The following is a 27602-nucleotide window of genomic DNA, read 5'->3' on the forward strand; positions in this document are numbered from 1 at the left end:
GTGCTTCTTGTACAAAATTTGACACCCACTTTGTCCTTCTCAAGATATATGTCCTAAACTTCCCTCTACTAGAAAATATTTCCTCCACAATATCCCCCCTTATGATTTATAACCGCTACACTGCTCTCCTTGTCAACCACAGTCTCCACACAATTCTGTCTTAGGAGCGATGACCGCCACAATTGTCCTTATGAATTATAACCACCAGACTGTTTGCTCATATTAGCTATAACCGCCAGACTGTTTTCCCTTTTGAACTATAATGTCTACATTCTCTGATTTTGTGAACTATAACTGCCACACTAACCACCCTTATGAACTTTAACCTCCACACAGTTCCCTTATGAACTATGACATCCACACCATCCCCAGTTTATGCTGTCCCCTATCTACTAATTATGTTGATGCTGTAGCCATCTCCATACTGTCCCTTCTTTATCAAGTCTCCCACAAGCTGTCCCCTCTCCATTCATACTTCCCCCTCATGCTGCCCCCTCTCCATTCTATCCCACACACGATGCCTTCTCTCCAAACAGTTCACCACAAGCTGCCTCTTTTCAATACTGTGCATCCCACAAGCTATCATCCTTACTGACAACATAATGTCCCTCCCATGCTGCTTTCTAGCACATTTCTCCCCCCCTCTTGAACCATGTTCTCCCATACTGCCCTCTCATACTCAAGGCTGTGGATTCTTAGTCAGTGTTCATTTTGGTGAACTTGGTATAAAATGGACCCACTCCTAAAATATATAATAAATTGGGTACAGTAGTTCAATGCAGTTTGTAGGGAATATGTTTTCATAACAATTTGGGAAAGTTATGAAATGTCCTACAAACGTCTGTCCTTTTATAGTCTAAGGGTGTAGACTTTTAGCTGAGATGAATCTGTGCTATCATAAATTTATCACTTAAAGATGAGCCATGTATTAGGGATTCGGAGTCATGGAGTCGGAGTCGGTGTCATGGAAATTGAGGAGTCAGATTCGGAGGTTTAGCTTACCGTCTCCACAGCCCTGCTCATACTAATACGATGTCACCAAAATTATAGTTTTCAGTGTCTTCAGCTAATACCGAGAACTTACCTTAAAGAAGTTGTCAACAACTTTTACAATGATGCCCTATCCGTAGAATGGGGCATCATCGTCTGATTGGCTGGGGTCCAGCACCCTCGCCGATCAGCTGTTATCGGTGGTGGCGGCGGCTGCTGGAAATGCTTACTTGTAGAGCTTGGCCATCTAATTGTAGTGGCCACCACGGGGTACTCCTATTCAATTCATTGGGAGGCAGATATACTGTACGAACAGCGACCTCAACAACTAGATGGCCAAGCACCGCAAGTAAACACTTTTGGCCAACGACAGCTGCTGCCGACACTGATAGCAGCTGATAGGCCAGGGTCCGCCAGCCCTGCCAATCAGACATTGATAGAGCATCAATATAAATGTAGTGGACAACTTCTTTAATGCACCTCTGAAGCACAGCTGTGATGTCAGCCGTAAAATAAGTTCACTTCATTATGCCACTGCACATCGTGGAGGTGGAGGATGAGCGCTTATTCTCTGCCGTGCCAGTCATTTGTGCAATTGTGAACATGTGTATAAGTGTAACATACCTGGTGGCGGGCTTGCATGGTGCACCATCTCTCACTATGCAAGATCGCAAACTTGATCTTCAGTCCAGTCTGCTAGCCTGGCTTCTATTCATGCTGTCTGTTTGTCTCTGTTCTGACTGCTTAGGGCGGCGGCCCGGTTACTTCCTGTTTCTTGTAGCTGCTGTGGGCACACCCCTAATGCATCCTCAGCCTATTGCTGTCTGTCACTGGATATTTAAACCAGCTCCACCTGAAAGCTGATGCCTGAGCAACTCTATCATTTAGTGTGCTCCTTGACTCTGAATGTGCCAGGTCCTGTTCTGTGTTTTCTTGCCTGTCTTTCTGCCTTTCTGGAGGCTGTATTTCCAGGCCAGTCTGAACATGCTCCTAGCCTGTTCGTCCCGCTTTCTAGGGGCCGCATACCTAGATCTGTTATCTGTGTTTTCTTGCTGTCTGTCCGCCTTCCTGGAGGCTGTATTTCCAGGCCAGTCTGAACACGCTCCTAGCCTGTTCGTCCCGCCTTCTGGGGGCCACATACCCAGACCTGCTCCTGTATCTCGCTGCAGTGTCAGTTCCTGTCTGATCACTCAGTTCCTGTCTGAACACTCTCCTAGCCTGTTTCCTGTTTTTCTCTATGTCCGTTTTTCCCTCTATGTCCCTTTTTCTGCAGAGTCTGAACCTGCACCTAACTCCTACTCGTTGTCGCTGTACTTCCGTTTGTGAGTTTAGAGTCCACTCGCTACTTCATTGCAAGTATCTTGTGTGTATCTGGTTCTGCCTTTCCCTTCCAGTCTGTTCGGTGTGAACATAGCCCTGTCCCCTCTGCTCTGCCTTGCTCACCGCTCTGGCGGTTTATCTCTGCTCTGCCTTACTCACCGCTCCGGCGGTTTCTGCCCGCTCTGCCTTGCTCACCGCTCCGGCGGTTTCTGCCCGCTCTGCCTTGCTCACCGCTCCGGCGGTTTATCTCTGCTTTGCCTTACTCACCGCTCCGGCGGTTTCTGCCCGCTCTGCCTTGCTCACCGCTCCGGCGGTTTCTGCCCGCTCTGCCTTGCTCACCGCTCCGGTGGTTTCTCTCTGCTTTGCCTTGCTCACCGCTCCGGCGGTTCCTGCCTGCTCTGCCTTGCTCACCGCTCCGGCGGTTTCTGCCTGCTCTGCCTTGCTCACCACTCCGGCGATTCCTGCCTGCTCTGCCTTGCTCACCGCTCCGGCGGTTCCTGCCTGCTCTGCCTTGCTCACTGCTCCAGCGGTTCCTGCCTGCTCTGCCTTGCTCACTGCTTCGGCGGTTCCTGCCTGCTCTGCCTTGCTCACCGCTCTGGCGGTTTCTCTCTGCTCTGCCTTGCTCACCGCTCCGGCGGTTTCTCTCTGCTCTGCCTTGTTCACCGCTCCGGCGGTTCCTGCCTGCTCTGCCTTGCTACTTCATTGCAAGTATCTTGTGTGTATCTGGTTCTGCCTTTCCCTTCCAGTCTGTTCGGTGTGAACAGAGCCCTGTCCCCTCTGCTCTGCCTTGCTCACTGCTCCGGCGGATTCTGCCCGCTCTGCCTTGCTCACCGCTCCGGCGGTTTATCTCTGCTCTGCCTTACTCACCGCTCCAGCGGTTTCTGCCCGCTCTGCCTTGCTCACCGCTCCGGCGGTTTGTCTCTGCTCTGCCTTGTTCACCGCTCCGGCGGTTCCTGCCTGCTCTGCCTTGCTACTTCATTGCAAGTATCTTGTGTGTATCTGGTTCTGCCTTTCCCTTCCAGTCTGTTTGGTGTGAACAGAGCCCTGTCCCCTCTGCTCTGCCTTGCTCACTGCTCCGGCGGATTCTGCCCGCTCTGCCTTGCTCACCGCTCCGGCGGTTTATCTCTGCTCTGCCTTACTCACCGCTCCAGCGGTTTCTGCCCGCTCTGCCTTGCTCACCGCTCCGGCGGTTTCTGCCCGCTCTGCCTTGCTCACCGCTCCGGCGGTTTATCTCTGCTCTGTCTTACTCACCACTCCGGCGGTTACTGCCCGCTCTGCCTTGCTCACCGCTCCGGCGGTTTCTGCCCGCTCTGCCTTGCTCACCGCTCCAGCGGTTTCTCTCTGCTCTGCCTTGCTCACCGCTCTGGCGATTCCTGCCTGCTCTGCCTTGCTCACCGCTCCGGCGGTTTCTGCCTGCTCTGCCTTGCTCACTGCCCCGGCGGTTCCTGCCTGCTCTCCCTTGCTCTCCGCTCCGGCGGTTCCTGCCTGCTCTGCCTTGCTCACCGCTCCGGCGGTTCCTGCCTGCTCTGCCTTGCTCACCGCTCTGGCGGTTCCTGCCTGCTCTGCCTTGCTCACCGCTCCGGCGGTTTCTCTCTGCTCTGCCTTGCTCACCGCTCCGGCTGTTTCTCTCTGCTCTGCCTTGCTCACCTTTCTGGCGGGTTTCTCCCTGCTCCGCCTTGCCCACCGCTACGGCAGTTCCTCTCTGCTCTGCTTGTCTACCGCATCTGCGGTTCTGTTCCTGAATCCCAGTCTGTACTGGACCCTATCCAGCCTGTGCTCCAACCTGCTAGTACCTCTCCGTCTGCACGCCAGCCGTACTTGTCAATACCGTCCTGTCTGCATACCAGCCGTGCCTACCAGTATCCTCCTGTCTGCACTCCAGCCGGGCCTGCCAGTGCCCACCTGTCTGCATGCCAGCCGTGCCTCCCAATACCCACCTGTCTGTGTGCCAGCCTAACCTGCCTGTTCCTGTATTCCCCGGTGTGGGTCAACAGCCGTGTCCGGGGTCTGGCCTGGAGTAGCACCTGGTCCCTCTGCTCGTTTCCTCCCTGGTGCACGGCGTCGTTAGCCGTCGTGCGACCTAGGTTGGATCGGGTAGATACTTAGTTACGCCCCTCCAGGCACTCTCCGGTTCATGGCACAGTGGAATCACTAAATCACGCACACGCCAGTCCGCCCAGGCGTGTGCATAACAATAAGAGTCAGTTTGTAGGAATCGGCGTCTCACTGTTCTCTGAGCCAGCAGTCAGTGTAATAGCAGACTGGCTGAGTTTCACTTTTGGCAGAGGCGGCAAAATGTCACCCCTGGGAAGCATGTAAGGCCGCCATCTGAGGCGAGATGCTCATCCCCTCTCATGGTGGAAGCGTTTCTCTATTGGGGGACTCCCGACAGATGTTAGGGGAGAAAAGTATCTGGCTGATCCTTTTATTTTCTAGAGATAATCCACTGAATCATGATTCTGTCAGAGGGTTTCTTATTGAGATCACTTGCAAGGGGGCTGAGTGTTTCTGTGTATTAGACTTTACCCACTCTGGGGAGATTTTTCAAAATCATTAATGGTTCACTGTATAGCTATATATGAATCGCACTCATTCAGTACATGCCTATATATACTATACACAGATAGAATATGTCCATGTATAATGCACAACTGTGTCAACTGCATATGTGTATATACTATACATTTATATATGTGTTTATGTATTGTACCTGTGTGTATTTATATATAATAAGTACATTATATACTAACATACGCTCCACTTGGGGATGGGGTCAGTGGGTCAGTCCCAGCCTAGATTTGTCAGAACAGTAATGACAAGATGCAGCCTGTCAGAGAATATAGGTAGTGATTTAGTAACAGTATTCCCGAGCTTTAAGGTCTCTGGTCGGTGCTGTGTGGGATGAGAATCCTGATCGTGCACTGACCATACCGCTCTGAGCTTCAGGATCACAATCAGTAAATCACTGCTTGTAATCTCTAACTGCAGCCTCCTGTCATTATTGTTCTAAACAATCTGACACATGTAGCATCGGCGTCTCTGCCTCCTGCCGGGCAGAGACACCATTCCCCTCACCACCGCGGTCCTGGTCCGGCATCTTCAGGCCTCCCTGCTGCTGCACGCAGCTTCCCGGGCACTGCGCTTAAAGGGGTCGCGCTTCGTCCTAAAGAGTCCCCGGCCAATGGCCGGAGGACTTCTCCTATATAAGGCACCTCCTCCAAAATGGAGGTGCCTGTGCAAGGTTGTTGTTTCGTGTACTTACACTTGCTTCAACCCTCAGGTCCCGCTGCCAGTCAGTCCTGCCCGCCAGTCTGTCTCTAGTTCTGCTCGCCAGCCTGACTTCAGTCCAGTCTGCCAGTCTGACTGCAACCCAGCCCGACAGTCTGCCTACAGTCCAGCCCGCCAGTCTGTCTATGGGCTCTGCCCGCCTGCCTATTACCAGCCAGCTGTGCCTGCCAGTCTGCTTACCCGGAGCACCTGCCAGTTACCTGTTGTGCCCGCCAGCCTGACTACCTGGAGTACCCGCCAGTTACCCGTTGTGCCCGCCAGCCTGCTTACCTGGAGCACCTGCCAGTTACCTGTTGTACCCATCAGCCTGCTTACCCGGAGCACTTACCCGTTACCTGTTGTGCCCGCCAGCCTTCCTACCTGCAGCACCCGTCTGGCTATCTGCCATTCCAGCCTGCTTATCTACCTGGACCACACGTCTGCCTTCCTGCCGTGCTTATCCGCTGTACCGGTCAGCTCCTGTCATCTGACCAGTGGGAGTCACCTGCTCTCATACAAGGTCGGTCCCAGAGTAGCACCTGGTTCACCTGCCCGGTCCCTCCCTGGTTCACGGAGTCGACTAAGCCGCCGTGTGACCTTGGTCAGACCGTGTAGGCACCTAGTTTCGCCCCTCTGGTCCCTCCTTCCACCACCCGGACCCGTAACAACACATTCCTGGCCATTCTTTGCATTTCATTCTGGGTGGAGTCATGGGGTCATTGAGATCCTGGATGGGCTTGAAGTATGTGTAAGGAGTCAGAAGCGATGTTATCACTGGCACCAAACAGGAGTATCCGGGAAGAGGATCTTTTAAGATGGGATAAACCACCACACTGAGTTGTGTAAAATAATGCAGCGTGTGACTGTGCTTAATTACAAAGGTAAAATAAACTTTTATTTAAATTTGAAAAACGCACCACTAGAGATTCGAGACAGTAAACTTGTAATTCGGGGCACAGATATCTTCCCTTGATCGGTCTGCATCAGGAGGATGTGGACCCATGGATCTGTTGTCTCTGTCAAACTTACAGTTGAAACCAGAAGTTTGCATACACTATATAAGAAAACACATATGCATGTTTTTCTCAATATCTCACAGGAAATCAGAATAAACTTTGCCTGTTTTAGATCAATTAGGATCATCATCATTTTTAATATTTACCAAATGCCAGAATAATGAGAGAGAGAGCGAATGTTTTAAGGCATTTTTATTACTCACTGCAAAGTCAAAAGTTTACATACATTTCATTAGTATTTGGTGCCATTGCCCTTAAACTAAATTACTTGGGTCAAACGTTTGCAATATCCTTCCACAAGCTTCTCACGATAGTTGGTCGGAATTTGGGCCCATTCCTCCTGACAAAACTGGTGTAACTGATCCAGGTTTGTATGTCGCCTTGCTCGCACCTGCCTTTTCTGCTTTGCCCATAAATTTTCAATGGGATTGAGATCAGGGCTTTGTGATGACCACTGCAAAACATTGACTTTGCTATCCTTAAGCCACTTTGTTACCACTTTGGCAGCTTGCTTCAGGTCATTGTCCATTTGGAAGACCCATTTCCGCCCAAGCTTTAACTTCCTGGCTGATGTCTTGAGATGTTGCTTCAGTATTGCCACATAATCTTTTCTTATGATGCCATCTCTTTTGTGAAGTGCACCAGTCCCTCCTGCTGTAAAACAACCCCACAACATGTTGCTGCCACCCCAGTTGGGATGGTGTTCTTAGGCTTCCAAGCTTCTCCCTTTTTCCTACAAACGTAACGATGGCCATTATGCCCAAAAAGTTCACTTTTAGTTTCATCAGCCCGCAAGATATGTCTCCAAAAATTAAGGTCTTTGTTCCTGTGTGCATTTGCAAACGCTAATTTGACTCTTTTATGTTTCTTTTGGAGTATTGGCTGACAGAGTGGCCTTTCAGACCATGTTGATACACTACTCGTTTTACTGTGGGTATTGACACAATTTTGCTTTTGTCCTTGGGTTGATATGCACATGTCGGATCAAAGCACATTCATCTCTGGGACAAAGAACCCGTCTCCTTCCTAGGCGGGACGATGGCTGGACATTCCCATCTTGTTTTTACTTGCGTATAATTGTTTGTACAGATGAAGGAGGCACCTTCAGGTATCTTGAAATTGTACCCAAGGATGGGCCAGACCTGTGCAAGTCCACAACTCTCTTCCTGATATCTTGGCTGATTTCTTTAGACTGTCTTCTGATGCTTCACTAAGAAGCAGTGTGTTTCAGGTATGCATTAAAATACATCCACATGTGTGTCTCTAATTAAATCGGATGTTGCCAAAAACAGAAGCTTCCAAACACATGACATCATCATATGGGCAGTCCAGAATTGTTTAAATGAATAGCAATCTTAGAGTATGTAAAAATGCCTTAAAACATTCTCTCTCAATATTCTGGCATTTGACAAATATTAAAAATTATGACAATCCTAATTGACCTAAAACAGAAAAGGTTTATACTGATTTCATGAGATATTGAGAAAAACATACGTATGTCTTTTTATATAGTGTATGTAAACTTCTGGTTTCAACTGTAAATACTGGACTCACAAGTAGCTATGACACAATAGAAGATAGCCTGAACTATCTCATGAAGTTGATCTTGTGGCATGATGGTGGTTCTTGGCACCATGTCCACTGCCGGGTTGGGAGATAGTGATCCCTGGACAGCAGCCTATGATATTGGAAGCCGGCTTGTCCTCGGTAAGGATGCTGGGGAATGCATGATTGGAGCTGCGTGTTGGGACTCAAAAGGAGTAGGTTATGCTTGAGACCTTGGAATGGTCTGGGAAGAAGCGCTCCCTGAAGGACGATACATTGCACACCAAATAAACTGCTCTGATCTAGGAGCGCTACCTAAGGTATCAGTGCGGAATTTGTGGATGTTGCCTTTTTGGTAATTGTAGTGTCCTGTGATGGTGTAGTTGTCTTTCTTCCCCATCTGGTTAGGTAAAATGTAATCTCCGAGTAGTTGTTGTTTAGATTATGGCCCAGAAGAACAATGAACACGTCTTTACTCTACATTTGCCAGGACTATTCCTCCCACCTTGAAAGGTTTTATCACTTAAAATTGTATTTTTCTTCTCTTTTTCACACTAATAGAGACCTTGATGTGTATGTTTTACAGCAGGGGTCTCAAACACGCGGCCCGCGGGCCGCATGCGGCCCCTGAGGCTGCTTTATGCGGCCCGCAGGCACAGACCCCTTGACGATCCCGACCTGGTCCAGGAGGAGCCGCCGACAGCAGCGCTGAATTGCCACACAGAGACTGTTTCCCAGCACTGCATTTCCAATGCCAGCCGCTGGCCAATCAGAGGCCAGCAGCTGATATCTGCGTGTCGGCGCAGCGAGTATGACGTCATTGCCATATGCAGAAGTCAGCTGCTGGCCTCTGATTGGCCGGCGGCTGACATTGAAAATGCTGTGCTGGGAGACAGTCTCTGTGCGGCAATGCAGCACTGCTGTCGGCGGATCCTCCTGGACCAGGTCGGGATCGTCAAGGGGTCGGACTCTGTGGTGCCTGCGGGCCACATCTGCAGGAAGGCCGCAGAGGGAACGGAGGACAGGTGAGAATCATCTTTTTTTTTTTTTCTATTTTATGTGTGTGAAGAACAGCACAGGGGGCACATAGCCACAGGATGGGGACCGGGATGGGGCACAGAGCCACAAGAGGGGACCTGGATGGGGCACATAGCCACAAGAGGGGACCTGGATGGGGCACATAGCCACAGGATGGGGACCTGGATGGGGCACAGAGCCTCAAGATGGGGACCTGGATGGGGCACATAGCCACAAGATGGGGACCTGGATGGGGCACATAGCCACAAGATGGGGACCAGATGGGGACCTGGATGGGGACCAGAGCCACAAGATGGGGACCTGGATGGGGAATATTGCCACAGGATGGGGACCTGGATGGGGCACATAGCCCCAAGATGGGGACCTGGATGAGGCACATTAGTACAAGATGGGCGCCAGGATGGGGAACGTTGCCACAGGATGGGGACCTGGATGGGGCACATAGCCACAGGATGGGGACCTGGATGGGGCACATTAGTACAAGATGGGGACTTGGATGGGGAACATTACTACAAGATGTTTTCCATTATTACTATATGATGCTAATTGTAAGACAATATTACTGTATGTGGCCAATTGGGGGAAATAAAATTGTAAAAAAAATAAAAAATAAAATAAAGCATGAAAAAATATTGGGCACTAAAAATGCTGTTTTATATGTAAACTAAAGTAAACACAAAAAAGTGCACGTTTATTATCGCCACATCCATAACGACCCAAGCCATAAAAAAATAAACACGGCAAAAATGTTCAAAAGGTGTATACAAAAAAAATGGTATCACTAAAAATGTCACATTGAACAAAGAATGCGGCCCCCCAAATTCAAATTTTTTCCATGTGCGGCCCATATACCCAGCCGAGTTTGAGACCCCTGTTTTACAGAAAGAAATACATGACTGAGGCCAGCACTGCTTTCACTGCTCAAGAGGAATTACCACCATTTTCTACTGAGCAATCATCAGCCACATCTGATGAATCCTCTAATGACTCCTTGTAAGTAATTTTGACAACATACAAAAATAGAAATAAAAGATGAACAATTTATGTAACTTTTGAATTCAAATTAAAATTAGATTAAAGTCAAAGTTAAAGGGGTTGTGCCATAAAGAATACAGTTAACCAACCAGAAAAGATGGAATTAAATAGTTTTGTAATTTGTGTTTAAAAATTATGTTTCATTCAAAAGATACCAAGCTTTTATTTTTTGTGTTATGCTCTCTGGTGCCCCCTGGTGTTATTCCATTACGACCTGGTAGTGAGTGATCAGCTGGTCGAGTTTGCGCAGTTCCATTCATAAGAGGTCCCCCCAACTCCCCACCCGCAGCATACACAACATATTCTCTGTCAGAAGTCTGACAGCGCAGGCGCCCTGCTGTAAGCACAGAGCCTGTCTGTCTATGATTCACCCCCTGCGCTCACACAACTGACCTCTGAGTGAGATCATCTGCTTCACAGACCCGCGAGCTCGATTGCAGAGAGACGCTTCATAATTTAAAAAAAAAAAAAAAAGGCTTGGTATCTTTGGAATGAAGCATAATTTTTAATCCCTATGAATTGCAAAACTATTTCCACCTTTTCTGGTTGGTTAACTGTATTCTTTATCGTGGCACAGCCCCATTAATATTAACATAATTTGTATTTCATATGTATAAAGGAAAGAAAAAGAAGCTTAGAAAAAGAATTAGGCAACATGTATCAGTTGTCAGGTTTTCTTTAAGCTCAGTACTAATCAAAAGTTTGAAGCATCCTTTTAATGCAATGGTTTTACTTGTTTTTATTGGAATATGAATATTGTAGATTTAGACTGTGTGCACACGAGAAGGAATAGTAGCGTTTTGGACGCAGCATATTTTTACTGTGTTGTACAGTACAAGTACAGTGGATGGGATTAACAGAATCCCATGTCCACTGTGCTTCTTTTTTTACACTGCATAAAGTCACCTGCAGTGCGTGTTTTTGAGCCGCAGCATGTCAATTTGTTTTGCGGCAATGCAAAAAACGCATGTATATCATAAATAAAGAAATAATTTTAAAAAATGACGTGGGGTGCCCCCTATTTTTGATAACCAGCCCAAGTAAAGCAGACAGGTGCAGGTTTATAATACCAAGCTGGAAAGGTCCATGAATATTGGCCCCCTCCCTGCCTAAGCCCGCAGTCGCCCCAGAATTGGCCCATCTATGAGATGGGCCAATTCGGGCACTTTGCCCGACTCTTCCCGATTGCCCTTGTATGGTTTCAAACAAGGGAATAATTTATGGGGTTGATGTCAGTTTCATAATGTCAGCTTGCATCAAGCCATGGTGTTAAGAAGTAATGTTTCTCCTTGCGGAGAGCGACATGCTAAGCACGTCAAGGTTAGGAGACTTTTCAAACCGCAATGCTCTTCTGGGAAATATGCAAATTGTCTCTTCAGAGAGGAATAGAACCAGAACTCTAGTGCCACCTATTGGAAGTATCAATCTTAAAAGCCAATATTGACCCTTTAACGAGTATTATCACATGACTTAGGATAAAATCCAAGACCAGAAGCTCACTTTGCTGACACTGTGTTTCCCAGAAGAGCATTGCTCCTTGTGCTATGAGTACAGTTTTTCCTTTTTTACCGTTTGATAGAAGGCACCCAAGTGCCGCTAAGTGTGTGTAGAAGTATGAATACCACTATAAAATACTAAAGGCAGATTAGGGACAAAGTTTTTTATATACCCCTAGGCGTTTTTAATCAAATATGAAATAAAGGCTAAATTTCATGACTTGTTAGAGAGGGGTCTCTTTTGCGGTTCTCCCCATTTTGTAAATACATTATCAATATACCCCTTCCAGGCCATTGTTTTCCTCACAGTTTGTTATATATTACTAACCCAGTAATAAAAAAAACACACACAGGATAAAATAGTTTATTTTTGAAAACACTCCCCCACACTTCACTCACCAACTTATTAAAAAGCAAAAAAAACACCCTAAAGATCTGGCGTAATCTTGCAAATCAGGAGTAGCCCAAAAATGGGAACCTGAAAGACATAAAAAGAGTTAAATAAAAACAAGAAACACTCCCTAATTCACCAATTTATTATTAAGTAATAATTAGTGATGGGCGAGCACCAAAATGCTCGGGTGCTCATTGCTCGGGTCGAGCAAATTGGAATGCTCAGGTGCTCGATCCGAGCAATGAGCCCAATGTAAGTCTATGGGAAATTCGAGCATTTTTCAGGCGACTCCCTCAGCGGTCTGCAGAGGGACTATGTGAGAACGAAGTTCCAAAAGCCCTAAAATTATCTGAAGGTAAAAAGGTAGAAAGGGTCCACAGAATTGGTCCTCCATCCTCTGTCTCTGGAGCCCACAATACTACCAGACCAAGACAGGTCATTATGAAATTTTTGGATTTCAATGATAAAGCTGACATTATCCGAGCTTACAAACAATTAAACCACCCATTGATCATTCAAGGCCATAAAATCCTGCTTTTCGAAGACTACTCAATTGAAGTAACCAGGAAAAGGAAGTCCTTCAGCGCTTTATGCACCAGACTGCGCAAAGAAAAAATCCGCTTTCAACTACGCTATCCGGATACTCTACGCCTGAAAGACACTGATGGCTCTTTCCGGGAATTTATCTCACCTGATAAGGCAGACTCTTTTGTCAACAGGCCCAGTCCTGAACAGACCCTCCAGGCAAAAACTCCCTCTAGTTCACGGTCACCTAGGAGACCCACGAAACAAGGAGACAAAGGAGACCAGAGCTATAACAATCGCTGATTTAATGAGTTTCTCCTTTTATACGCTTGGTGGCCCTGGAGTGAAAGTCTTTTATGGAGGCAATTGTTTGAGAAAATTCTGATAAATTACCTTAATTAGGGGGGGAGTTAGGTTTGAATTTGAATCTAAATTTAAATTTAAATGTAATCTGTTATATTGCACACATGGTCGGGCAGAAGTGAAGCCCAGGAGATAGTCTTTTCCCTAGCGAGCAGTTAAACATGTTTACGCTCTTGCTAGGTCAGTTCTTTAAAACTTTTGTATATTGTTTTTTTGAGTTTGTTTCACATGTTCGAGCTTTGCTCGTTAGTACGTAATCTAACTACATGTCATCATTATTTTGTAAGTTGTTCACCAAACATGTCTATCTTTACAGTCTTTGAATATGTATATCGTATCTTTGAATGTTAAAGGTTTGCTCTCTCCCCAAAAACGGATGAAAGTCCTTACACATTTAAAACGTTTAAAGCCTGACATAGCCCTTCTACAAGAAACACATTTGCCTGAAGCAGATTTCCCCCGGATGAAAAAATTATGGGTTGGGGGTATCTATGGTTCACCGTCCATAGATAGAAAGGCTGGAGTCTTAATCCTTATTAATAAGCAGTTTATACACCAGCTCATAAGTGAGCAGCAGGATGGAGAAGGGAGATTGATTCAATTAACATTATCTACGTCTTGTGGAACCTTCTCTATCTACAATGTATATGCGTCTAACATAGGCAACAAACCTTTTTTTAAAGAATTGGAGACTAGACTCTTATTTGACTCCAACCCTAACAAAATAATAGGTGGAGACTTTAACTCGGTGGTTTCAGTTCATGAGGATAGGAAAAACACTACTGGTACTCCGCAATCGGTTACCTCACATGACAAAGCACTAGCACCTTTTTTGTCTAGTTGCCAATTAATTGATTCATGGAGGTTTTTGAAACCCAGTAATAGAGAATATACGCGCTTCTCACACGCCAACGACTCTTGGTCTTGTATTGACTACTTTTGTGCAAATTGATGATATTGTTATTTCTGATCATGCTTCAGTGAGGTTGGAACTATCAAAGGATTTCCCTCGGGGCCCTGACTTCTTGTGGAGATTTCCAGATTACTTTTGCAAAGACAACTCATTTATTTCCTCTCTCAAGATATGGTTTAGCGAATTTTTATCTGACAATTCGGCACACCAAGATAACCCCACATTATTGTGGGAATCGGCCAAGGCGGTACTGAGAGGAAAAATTTTGGCATATACTTTTTCTCACAAAAAAGGGTTATGAAAAAATATAGTGAATTGTCCTCTGAACTGAAACAAGCCTACACTACATTTCTTCTTGACCCTTCCCCTCTTAATAAAACACATTGCTCTCAAAAACAATCTGAATTCAACCAATATGCAGATATGAGAGAAAAATTCCATTTATCTCAAACAGAAGCATTCTTTTATAGGTTTGGTAACAAATCGGGGAGGGTGATGGCCAATTTAGCTAAAGGTATGAGAAAGCCATAGGGAATTTTTAAATTAAGAAATAATAATGGGGTTATTCACACGGACCTTAAATCAATTAATGAGATTTTAGGCTCATTCTATAAGGACCTATACAAAAAAGCAAAACAAACCTTGCCCCTCTCTGATACACTCTTGGATAAGGTCAAATTACCTTTTTTTCCGGAGGAACATAAATCTATATTAAATAAACCTCTTTCATTGGAGGAGATTACCACTACAATTAAAAATTTGAAACCAAACAAAGCCCCTGGACCTGATGGATACACTTCTGACTTCTTTAAATCCTTAACGGAAGAGGTGTCCCCGTTGTTAGTACCGATCTTCAACAAAATAATTTGTGGCAATCCCATTTTCCCTTCCGCAACTATGGCTTATGTCAAATTATTACTAAAGCCAGACAAAGATCCATTATCCCCCAATTCATACAGACCGATTTCACTTATAAATATCGACATTAAGCTTTTATCTAAAATAATGGCTGATAGACTGACCTCCATTCTACCCCACCTTATATCCCATGTACAATCAGGCTTTTTTAAAGGTCGCTCACCCACGCTAAATATTAGGAAAGTATTATTGGCGCTCGATAAAATCCACTCTACTCCTGATCTAAAGGGATCCACAGCAATTATCTCCCTTGACACCGAAAAAGCCTTTGATAATATAAGTTGGGATTGGTTATACATGGTTTTAACGAAGATGTCATTGTCAGGCCCCTTTTTTAATGACATTCGTAATTTATACACTTCTCCAAAAGCCCAGGTGCATAACCCGGGTTTTTTATCCTCTCCCTTCCCTCTTGAAAAGGGAACGAGACAAGGGTGTCCTTTATCCCCCTTACTTTTTAATCTGGCACTAGAACCCTTAGTCCGTATTTTGTCAGACCCTAAAACTTTTTCAGGCATCTAATTTAACAAAAAATCAATTCAGGCGACTTTTTTTGCAGACGACATCATTTTGTTCATGTCAGATCCCTTTCTACATTTACCTCTGGTGTTGGATCTACTTAAAAAGTTTGGCTCATATTCTGGATTCAAAATAAACACTAAAAAATGTGAATTGCTACCATTAACTGAAAAGGGTATGAAACTCTACCCAAAAAAATCTTTCTATGATATTAATATAGCTACATCCCATATCACCTACACTGTGTTCCAAATTATTATGCAAATATTATTTTCTCAGATTTTCCCAAATTACCTATATGAATTGCAGTCATTGTAATTTTCCAGTCAAATAACTATTAGAGTACAATTGAAAGGTTTTTGTATAAACTGCCTATGATAACAGTATATTTTTAAAAAAATAAAAAACTCAAACTGCACTCAAAATGCATGTTCCAAATTATTATGCACAGCAGAGTTTTCAACCTTTTCATTTTAATAAAGAACAAAAAATGGTCATTTTTGCAATTATAAGCATTAGCAGGTTATTACAAACTGAAATCAAACCGTTTTCACCTCAAAACTTTATTCTAGGTGATGTTACATTTGCACATAGGACCCTTTGTTCGAAAGGAGCTTCTGAACTCTCTCGTCCATTGAATTTGTCAGGTTTTGGATGGTTTCTGCTTCAATTGTTTTGCATGAGGACAGAATACCCTCCCAGAGCTGTTGCTTAGATGTGAACTGCCTCCCGCCATCATAGACACTCCTTTTGATGATGAGGTTCTCAATGGGGTTGAGGTCAGGGGAGCATGGGGGCCACACCATAAGTTTTTTCCCAGAAACCATCCAAAACCTGACAAATTCAATGGACGAGAGAGTTCAGAAGCTCCTTTCGGACAAAGGGTCCTATGTGCAAATGTAACATCACCTAGAATAAAGTTTTGAGTTGAAAACGGTTTGATTTCAGTTTGTAATAACCTGCTAATGCTTATAATTTCAAAAATGACCATTTTTTTGTTCTTTATTAAAATGAAAAGGTTGAAAACTCTGCTGTGCATAATAATTTGGAACATGCATTTTGAGTGCAGTTTGAGTGTTTTATTTTTTAAAAAATATACTGTTATCATAGGCAGTTTGTACAAAAACCTTTCAATTGTACTCTAATAGTTATTTGACTGGAAAATTACAATGACTGCAATTCATATAGGTAATTTTGGAAAATCTGAGAAAATATTATTTGCATAATAATTTGGAACACAGTGTATTTGGGCATAAAAATAGGCCGGTTGCCATCTTCTTTATATACATTAAATTACCCCCCCCCCATCAAAAAAATTACTGATCAATTGAAATCGTGGCAGGATTTGCCCTTGTCTTTTTTAGGTAGGGCGCATCTCGTTAAGATGATAAGTACTTCTAAAATTATATATCAACTCCAAACTCTGCCATTACTGCTGAAACACTCTGACGTAATCACACTTAATAGGGCCTTCCGTCATTTTATATGGAGAGGAAAACGTTCTAGGATTAGCCTTGACAAACTTATGTCATCCAAGGATGATGGAGGCATCAATTTTCCAAGTATCAGGAATTACAACCTTGCTTGCCTTTTTTGCTACATAATTCACTGGCTCCACAAAAGACATACATACTCTGATTACTCTTTGGAATCAGACTATGCTTACCCCTTTAATTTAACTGCAGTAATACACTTCTACACCCTGACATTTTCTTTAAATATTGGAAGCAGCAACTTGATGACGTTGAAATCCCTACTAAGATCAGATTAGGCTGGAATATATTTAGAAAATACATTATAAACGAATCATGGAGAGAGACTCAGAATAAAATAATACACGGGGCCATTTACGCTTTTAATATACCGAAAAAAGATCCTTTGTCAAATAGGATGATTGCATGCCCTAAATGTCATCACCCATACTCTGATCTTATGCACGGCCTATGGTCCTGCCCTGATTCAACAGTATACTGGAATCAAGTCTCAGATGTGATAAAGACTATATGGGGCCCAGGATACACTCTCTCTCCATATGTAGCCATACTACATCATTGGAATAACCCAGAAAATCCTGACCAAAAATCAAAAGGCCCCCCAAAACTACTTCATGCTCTATTCTTCCTGGCAAAAAGAGTTACTTAAACATTGGCTGGATCCTATCATTCCCCCTATAGCAGAGCTAATAATCCAAATGAAACATTTTATGCGAGTAGAGCAATTAGATACCCTTTGTAACAAAGAACAGCAAGCTGGCAAATTTCTATCAAAATGGAAGCAGTTTATTATAACATGCTGTTCTCTGTCTGAAAAGAATAAAATTGTCAAACCATTTACTTCTACAGAATGGTATATTCTGGAGGATCTAAATAATAACCTAGGACTCTTACGTGTTAACTAAAGCAGGGTGTAAAATAATACTTCTTTCTGTATTATTTTCTCTACTGAGGACTTCTCAAAGTATCAATATCACGATATTCTTATAAAAAAATGTATCTATTTATTCTTGGATTGTCCATTAAAAAGAATCAGATTGCAGCAGGTACATACAATAATTAGTTATAAAGTAATTGTCCATTTGTCCATAATTAGCTTAATTGTTGAGATTCACCCATCTTTCCTTGGATCCTGGCTGGTAAATCATGTCTTTGTCCAGCACGTGTCCAGGCCTACATGTCAGATACTTCTCAGCATGAAGATTCTGTGTCTTGTGGGGTGGGAAGAGCAAGAGAGCCCCCCTTTCTGTACCATGGGCTTTTATAGCCAGTCGTATGGCACACCTGTTCTACATATGGTAGTGAACTAAAAATACACACACAAATAGCGCATGTCAACTAGACACGATGGCTGATGCAATCCTTGTGCAGTGTATAAAACTCAAAATTTGAGAATAAAATGAATATCCACTATTAATTATTTAACACAGGGGAGATAATCATCACAATTTATCATTATTTAATTAATTCCATTGACTGTAGATGACTGTAACTTGCTAATACTTAGTTTAGATGTCTATTTGTTAAGCCAGCTAACCGGAACTTATTGATTATTCATTGTGGATGATCTGTGTACAGGTTCCTTATTATGTGCACCCTGGCTTTGATTTATTTGTTTTATATGTCTTTCTATGATTTGTTCTGTTGAAAAAAACAAATAAAAATGATGTTTCAAAAAGGCTGATGTATCTGATAGGGCCGTCACTGTCACAGTTCCTCCTTTGGTGGAAGACGGCGAATATGAAATTTCTCGTATCTTGAATTCTAGATGGCATAGAGGGAGATTACAGTATCTTGTCTCCTGGAAGGGTTTTGGTCCCGAAGATAACTCGTGGGTAAGGACGGATGATGTCTCTGCTCTTAGGCTTGTTAAAGCTTTTCCACAGGAGGTTTCCGGATAGGCCTGGGCCTGGAGAATCTGGAGGATCCGGAGGATCCTCATAAAAGAGGGGGTACTGTTAGAACCCTCCTGTTTGTTTTTTCCATCTTGTGTTTTGCGGTCACGTGACCATTTGCCTTTATATTCCAGCTCCGCCCTTCTGGCTGTGCTGGACTTCAGTGTTTGACTGTTTCTCTAGCCTGGTGCTTTGGTGCCCTTCTCTGTCAGTTCACTTGGTCCTTCTGGTACCTCTTGTACCTTTTGTCAGTTTGTCTTTTTGTGTTCTGCAGCAACTTCTCTGTTTAGGAGGTGTCCCATTTTTTGTCCTAGTCCTTAGTTCTTTTAGGGACCTTAATGCTATAGGTCTTCGTTCAGACTAGCCGAGTACTAAGGCGGGTCTGTTCGCTAGGAACAGGCAGCCTGCTACATCATAGGGATTCAGCTTAGTCTTAATGTAGGGACAGCTTTCCCCTATCTTTCCTTAGTACATGTTGCAGATCATAACATTTTATTTCTAATTGGGATATTGGTTGGTTTAATATATTTTATCTTCTGATATTTTGGGTAGCTTTATACTTTCTAAAAATTGATTGATCAGTTGGGCATTAGGTTGTGGTATTGTATTGTTTTTTTTGTAAATTGTAGAGGGTTGAGTAATAATTTGCGAAGGTATTGGCAATCTCTTTGTTTGGTCATTTTAGCTTTGACTTTAGTCGCTTGTATTTTACCTGCTCTGTTTCCCTGCCAATAGTATTTAGCTTTGCTTTTCCGTAGGTTATGCCCGTATTTATGTTGGAGCAATTGATATAAATCGTATCTTAATTTTTGTAATTTTTGGAGAGTTGTGTTTACGGGGCTGTTTTTATGCATTTCTTCTAGTGAGGCTTTGTTTTGGTTGATTTCCTCTATTTGGCATATTCTTTCTTTTTTGTTTTGGGATGCTATTTGAATTAGTTTTCCTCTAATATAAGCCTCATGAGCATACCATACTGTTGATGCGGACACGTTGAGTGTATTATTAATTATAAAATATTCTTTCAAGGTCTCCTGCAGTTGGGGCCTAATTTTATGTGTTGCGATTAGGTAATTATTTACTCTCCATGGGGAGTATGTCGTGTAGTTGTATCCCTCTTTAATGTGTTACGAGATGGGCATGGTCTGACCATGTGATGTTACCTATCGTGGCTTTTGGATGTCATGTAATAACCATTTATCTGTAAGAATTAGGTCGATTCTTGAGTAGCCCTTGTGTGAATGTGAATAGAACGTGTAATCACGTACGGAGGTGTGCAAAACTCGCCAAACATCGTAGAGTTCTTACGCCAAGAGAGTCTGAGAAAGAGAACGAGCTTTTTCTTTTTTTGAGGATGTACAGATTTGTCTATGCCTGGCATGGGGTGATATTAAAATCCCTGCGCACCAGCAGGGCTCTTTTTTTTGCATCTGTTATTACCGCTAAAGTTTCCTTAACAAATGAAATCTGCTTGGAATTAGGGGCATATTTGGAGGCGATCGTGTAAATTTTGTTATTTCTTCTGCATACTAAGATGATGTATCTGCCTTCATTGTCTACAATGCTGTTGATCAATTGGAAGGCGATGGTGTTTTTTATCACTATTACTACTCCCCTTTTTTACCAATTGCGTGAGAGTGAAACACATTGGGAAGTTTCTGTTCTGCAACCTGTGTACGTCAACACTGTTTAAGTGAGTTTCTTGAACACACAGTCGGGCCTCTCTCCATAGTAGAGATCTTTTAACCCCTTTATGACCTGGGGCATACTAGTTCGCCCCAGGTCATCATACCCGGTTCAGCACGGGCCCCGGCGCTCAGCCTGCACTGAACCAGTGATTTATACAACTGACATGTGCTCGCAACAGCCGCGGGTGGAATCGCGATCCACCCCCAGCTGTTAACCAGTTAAATGTCGCTGTCAATCTTGGCATTAGCCCCGCCCATCGGTGTTCCCATCACATGATCGCGGGTCACCGATGGGTTGGCATGACAACCCGCGGTCTGCAGCAGACCCCAGTGGTTGTCATGTCCTGATTGCTATGAGCGCCGCCGGCCAGTGGTTGATGCTCATAGCAAGTGAACAATTCTGCTGCATATAGGCGATCTGCTCATCTCCTGTGTGCAGCAAAGCCGATCTAACCCAAAATAGTATCAATAAAAACGTCAGCTCGACGCGCAAAAAATAAGCCATCACCTGGCCCTAGATTCCGAAAAATGGAGATGCCCAGGGTCTCGGAAATGGCGTGGCTTTTTTCTATAAGGAAACTTTGGATTTTTTTTTCACCACTTAAATAAAAAGAACCTATACAAGTGTGGTATCTACGAACTCGTAATAACACAGAGAATAATAATAGCAGGTCAGTTTTAGTATTCAGTGAATGTGGTAAAAAAAAAAAACATTTTGTTTTGCTATTTCACCGCACTTGGAATTTTTTTCCCGTTTTCTAGTACATGATATGGTAAGAACCAGTGATGTCGTTCAAAAGTACAACTTGTCCCGCAAAAAATAAGCCCTCACATGACCATATTGAGCGAAAAATATAAAAGTTATGGCTCTTGGAAGAAGGGGAGCAAAAAATTAAAACGGAAAATCGCAAGGTCATTAAGGGGTTAAACAGACTATTTAACCCTTTCACATTGATATTGGAAATGTGAAGTACCATATACAAAATACGGAGAAAATCTATATGTCACCACTAGACAGTTAGGGAAGAATGGGGAAATAACAAAATACAAATCTCAAAAGATATAAATAACTATAACAGTTCCAAGAATAGAGTCCGGTTCTAAGTGAACCTACTGGACATGCCGTGCTATCCAGTATACAACAAGGGGAAGTGAGAATGAAAAAATATTTTTCTCGTGCTACCGCAGAGTATTGGAAAAAATAGTTGTATGATCTGCTCAAAAAAAAATAATAAAAGATCTAGGCAGAGCAACTAAATTGAGGGTACAACGGTTAGGAAAGTAAGCTTGCTGCTTGTTCAGATCCACTCCTTCCTCAACATCGGCGGTTTCGTCTTCTTTATTAGAGAACTTGTCCCTTCTGCCACAGTCGCCAGCGACCACTTCTGCATCAGAGTCATTCCCTGCCGAGGAGATGTCAGGACATGTGTGACTCCTTTCTTAGTCATGATCAGCTTCCAGGGTAGCCCCACTTGTACACGATCTCGTTGTCTTGCAGGATTTTGGTCGCTGTAGAAAACTCGCACCTCCTGTTCAGGGTGGCAGCAGACAGATCAGTGAACATCATGATGCTCCTGAACCTGTCCGGAAGCTCTGGATTTCCCGCCGCGTCTTTGGTTATGGCTTCTTTAAAGTGGAAAAAGTGAAGCCGGGCAATTACATCTCTGGGTGCAGAGGTGGGGGCACTTTTGGGTTTGGGGATCCTGTGCGCCCTGTCTATTAGAAGGTTCCGCTGATACTTTTCAAGGATTAATTCAGTAAAAAAGTCCGTTAGGAACTCCTTCAGTGCGTCTGCAGCAATACTCTCCGGTATCCCTCTAAAATGTAGATTGTTGCGTCTGAAGCGGTTCTCCATATCCACCAACTTTAATCTCCGTGCATTAATCTCCTCATCTGCCTCATTATTAGCGTCGACCAGATTATTGTGAGCAGTAGTGAACTCCTCCAACTTCTCCTTAATATGTGCTTTTCTATCTCCAATGTGCACAATGTCTTTCTGTAATGCAGTGAAGGTGGAGGTAATATCACTGTGTATGCCCTGTTTAAGATCCTCTAAAAGGGACTTCAGTGTGGTCTCTGTAATGGGGGCAGAGCTGTGCCATGTGTCAGGTGCATTTGATACTTGCTGTTTGGTGTCTGGAGGTCTCTGGGCTGCAGGATGGCGATCCACATGGGTCCTCTGTCAGGGGGTGATGTTCCTGTGCTGGTCTCGGACTATAACCGCTCTTTATTAGGTGAGGTCTGACCCGATAGCAGAGGATCAGACCTCATGGAGCGTTCTGCACCGACTCTGGCTGCATGATGAGTTCTACGGCAGCCATCTTGGATTTTACAGGGTGTCGGCACAAAGACTGAGATCCTGCCCTGTGCCACATCTCTGCTCTTTGTGGTGCGCCCCATCGCCGCCCAAAGTGTACCGGAGCTTGTGCTGCACGATATTAAGGTAGTCCTCTACTTTTTTTTGCGCTGTGAGCCGCTATTCGACGGTGGAAGCTCGGAGCTGGGTCTATGTGCGGCCGCTCAGCTCCTCATCTGGACACACCCACTAAATAACATTTCCCACATGTCTACTTTACATCAGCACAATTTTGGAACCAACATTTTTTAAAAATGGGTTAAAATGGGTTAAAAATTGACCAGCGACTTTGAGGGCCCTTAATGACAGAAAATACCCAAAAGTGACACCATTCTAAAAACTGCAACCTTCAAGGTGCTCAAAACCACATTCAAGTAGTTTATTAACCTTCCAGGTGCTTCACAGGATTTTTTGGAATGTGGAAGAAAACAATGAACATTTTTACCTTTCTTTTTTCACAAAAATGTTATATTAGACTCAAATTTTCTTATTTTCATTCACAAGGGTTTTCAACAGGAAAAAATGAACCACTACATTTGTTGTGCATTTCTCCTGAAGAAGCCGTTACCCCATATGTGGGGGGAAACCACTGTTTGGGCACACGGCAGGGCTCAGAAGGGAAGGAGCGCCATTTGACTTTTTGAATGTAAAATTTGCTTGAATAATTTGGGGATGCCATGTCGGGTTTGGAGAGTCACTGATGTGCCTAAACAGTGGAAACCCCCCACAAGTGACCCCATTTTGGAAACTAGACCCCTCAAGGAACTTCTCTTGATGCGTGATGAGCACTCTTAAAAATAAAGAAATCACTTTTTAGGAAAATGAAAAAATCACTTTTTCCACAAAAATGATGTTTTAGCCCCAAATGTTTTTATTTTCACAAGGGTAAGAGGAGAAAATGGACCCCAAAAACTGTTGTGCAATTTCTCCTGAGTACAGCGATACCCCATATATGGGGAAAATACACTGTTTAAGCGCACGGTAGGGTTCAGAAGGGAAGGAGCACGGTGTGACTTTTTGAACGCAAAATTGGCTGGAATCGAGAGCGTATGCCATGTCACGTTTGGAGAGCCACTGATGCGCCTAAACAGTGGAAACCCCCCACAAATGACCCTATTTTAGAAACTAGACCCCTCAAGGATTTTATCAAGGGTTATAGTGAACATTTTGAACCCAGAGGTACGACACAGAATTTGATACCCATTAGGTCATCATATTGAATAAGTTGTCATTAGTATTGAGCGCATGTGCTTGCTACTTGAGTTTGCATCGGGTAAGCACCATGTATTGCGGGTGCACGAGTGACATGCTCGAGTCCCCCGCCCCTCATGTTTCACGGTTGTTAGACACCCAAAAGAAAAACATGCGGGGATCGCTCGTGCATGGCAGGCAATCCCTGCAAGTTTTTTTTGTCTGTATAACAGCCGCAAAACATATGGGGTGGAAACTCGAGCATGTCACTCGAGCATCTGCAATTCTCTTTGTATACCCGAGATTTTTTGGCTGATGGAGCTGTATGGCAGCTTATTTTTTTGCAGGACAAGATGACATTTTCAGTGGTACTATTTTTATTTACATTCGTCTTTTTAGTATAATCTCTTTTTATTGAAATAAGAAAAGACATAAACATACAAAATCAACATCAGTAGAAGCCAGTGCTCAGTCTCGACGGTCAGAACATTGTATATTCACATATGTACTATTTTTCTTATAAGACTGAAGCACCTTTATCCAGCAGTATAAGCTTACTTTTATCTGTTCCAACAATGGAACCAAGAACATATATCAAATATCAACACTACCAAAACGGGAGAAAAGAAAAAAAAAAAAAAGGGGGAGGGGGGGGAGCAGGAGAAGAAGTAATAAGAAAGTGAAGATAGGAAAGGAGAGAAGGGTTTAAGGAATGGGAACGGGGCAGGGGAGTCTGAGCTAAGGTTCCATTTTAATTTCACTAATCATCTCCAGCACCAATCCGGATCCAATTCGCCTATTCATCAGTTTTTACCCAAATAGCCCGTGGAACTCCGACGAGTCTTGAAACAAGATCCAAACGCTCCAGATCTTCATGAATTTATCCGCACAATCATTGAAATCAGCAGAAAGCTCCTCCATTCTGCAGATATTAGCCATTTCATTGTACCACTCTGAGATTGGGGGGATTTGAGGTGACCTCCAATAACGTGGAATCACCGCACGAGCTGCTGTTAAACAAAATCTTAAAATATCTTTTTTTTGGGATCTAATCGATGAAGGCAGAATGGAAAGTAGGGCTATCTCAGGGCAGTTCTCAACCCTATTTCCAGTAATTAGGTTATAGTTGGAGAATATTTTATCCCACAGAGGTTTGATCCGACTACATTCCCACCAGATGTGGAGCATAGATCCCTTTTCCACTCCACATCGCCAACACATGTCTGAAGTTGCCGGAAACATGGAGTGGAGTTTCACAGGATACCGGTACCATCTTGCCATAATTTTGAAATTTTTCTCCTGCGCATAATTTGCACCTGACATTTTGTGTGTAAACAAGAAACTTTTTTCCCAGTCTGACGAGGGTATGATATGTCCCAATTCCTGTTCCCACTTATGTTGAAAATTAAGCTTTCCTGAGATATTTACCCCTATCAGACAATTATAAAGCATGGATATTACATGATTGGGAGGAGATTCCTGCAAAAACAGTCTCTCAAAGGAAGATGGTGTACACTGGAACAGGGGCACTGTCCCCCTAGACGATAAAAACGATTGTAACTGTAGATATTCCAACCACTGGAGTTTTCTAGACGGATACCTGTCTTGTATTGTATTGAATGACGGAAATCTACCATTTTCGAATATCTGCAGAAGGCGAACATCCTCCCTAGCTCTCCATCCCATGAAAGAATCCCTCAAATATCCAGGAGGGAAGGAGGGATTGGAGAATAATGGCATAAGAGGGCTGATTGTACTAGAGGAAAAGTGTTTTTTCATAATTGCATGCCAAATTTTTTTTGTACCCCTAGTCAATTCAGATAAACCTCCAATTGAGGAAACATCTGAGGCGAAGAGCCAAGGAAGGTGCTTCAAAGGAACAACTACTCCCTCCTGCTCAACAGTGACCCATTGCTTTGTCAAAGAATTATAGTGCCAGTCTAGAAGGCGACCCAAAGCAGAGGCTTGAAAGTATGTTTTAAAATTCGGAAATCCAGCTCCACCAGCTGCTTTAGGGCGGTTTAAAGTCTGCATACTTATCCTAGGTCTACCTTTACCCCACACAAACCTAGTTAATACTGTACGTAATCTGCTGAAAAAGCTGCATGGGGGAGAGATAGGGACAGTTTGAAAAATCTATAAAAAACGGGGAAGTATATCCATTTTTACGGCATTCATTTTGCCAAACCAGGACATTCTCAGTTTACTGTAATTTAGTAAATCTTTACATGTACGGTCCAAGAGAGACTGGTAGTTTAGCGCATACATTTTTGATGAATCAGAAGAAACGAGCACTCCCAGGTATTTTATCGCCTCTGATTTCCACTTAAAAGGGAAGTTGTCCATCACCTGTCTAACCTCTCTCTGTGGCAATGACACGTTTAATGCCTCCGATTTTGAGTAATTAACTTTGAAATTACTCAGGAACCCAAATCTGTCAAACTCCTTCATTAATGAAGGAAGAGATGTCTGAGGTTGAGATACATAGAGGAGGAGATCATCTGCATATAATGCTGTCTTATAAGTCCTTGTACCTATTTTAACCCCTTGAATACTACTATTTTTCCTTATAGCGTTGGCCAGGTGTTCCATCACTATCACGTACAGAAGGGGGGACAGAGGGCACCCCTGTCTAGTCCCATTTTGTATCTTAAAGGGTGAGGACAGGGTTCCATTAACCCTAACTCTGGCAGTAGGACCTGAATACAAGGAGAAAATCAACTGTAAAAATTGTGATCCAATGCCTATTTGGCTTTGTGCTTCCTTCATAAATTGCCAATGAACCCTTTCAAAGGCCTTCTCTGCATCAACAGATAAAAGGCCCATAGGTAGGAATTGCTTTTAGCTTTGGAGATTAGCAACATAGTCTTAATGGTGTTATCTCTTGCCTCTCGGCCCTGAATAAATCCTACTTGATCTGTGTTTATAAGGGAGGGTAACAATGGGGCCAGTCTTTCTGCTAGAATTTTGGAGAGTATTTTAATGTCTACGTTTATTAATGATATGGGTCTATAATTAGCCGTGTTTGTAAGATCTTTACCCTGTTTAGGAAGGATACTAATATGGGCTTCCAATGATTGGGGGACGAAGCACGTCTTATCATTTAGTGAGTTAAATGTTTTATGCATAATAGGGGATAATTGAGTTTTAAGGGACTTATAGAATGCTGGGGTAAATCCGTCTGGGCCAGGACTTTTACCAGATGGTGTAGATTGAATAGCAAGATTGACCTCCTCCTCCGTGATGTCTTTTTCCAGTTCCCCAGAGACCTGGCTATCTAAAGATGGTAAAGAAGTATCCTGTATATACTCTTTAATTCGGGCAGTTAAGTCACTGGGAGAGAGATCAGAATATTGCCCTTTAATATTCTATAACTTCTCATAGTATGAGCGAAATATCTCGATAATTTCTGTAGGGTTATGGGCATCCTCCCCATTCTGTTTCTTGATATATGGAACGTATGTTGCCACAGAACGAGGATGAAGCAATCTTGAGAGTGCCCGTCCACATTTATCCGACGATTCATAAAAAAAACTTTTAGTTTGCTCCCTGTGTCTTAGATACTTTTGCTCAAGCAAGATCTTAAGATCATTCCTTTTTTTTGATAGTTCTGCAAGTGTATTAGGTGACAATGTATGTTTGT

This window comes from Phyllobates terribilis, unplaced genomic scaffold (genome assembly GCF_046119375.1).
Source record: "Phyllobates terribilis strain yellow unplaced genomic scaffold, ASM4611937v1 Scaffold_382__1_contigs__length_1840546, whole genome shotgun sequence".
NCBI lineage: Eukaryota > Metazoa > Chordata > Amphibia > Anura > Dendrobatidae > Phyllobates > Phyllobates terribilis.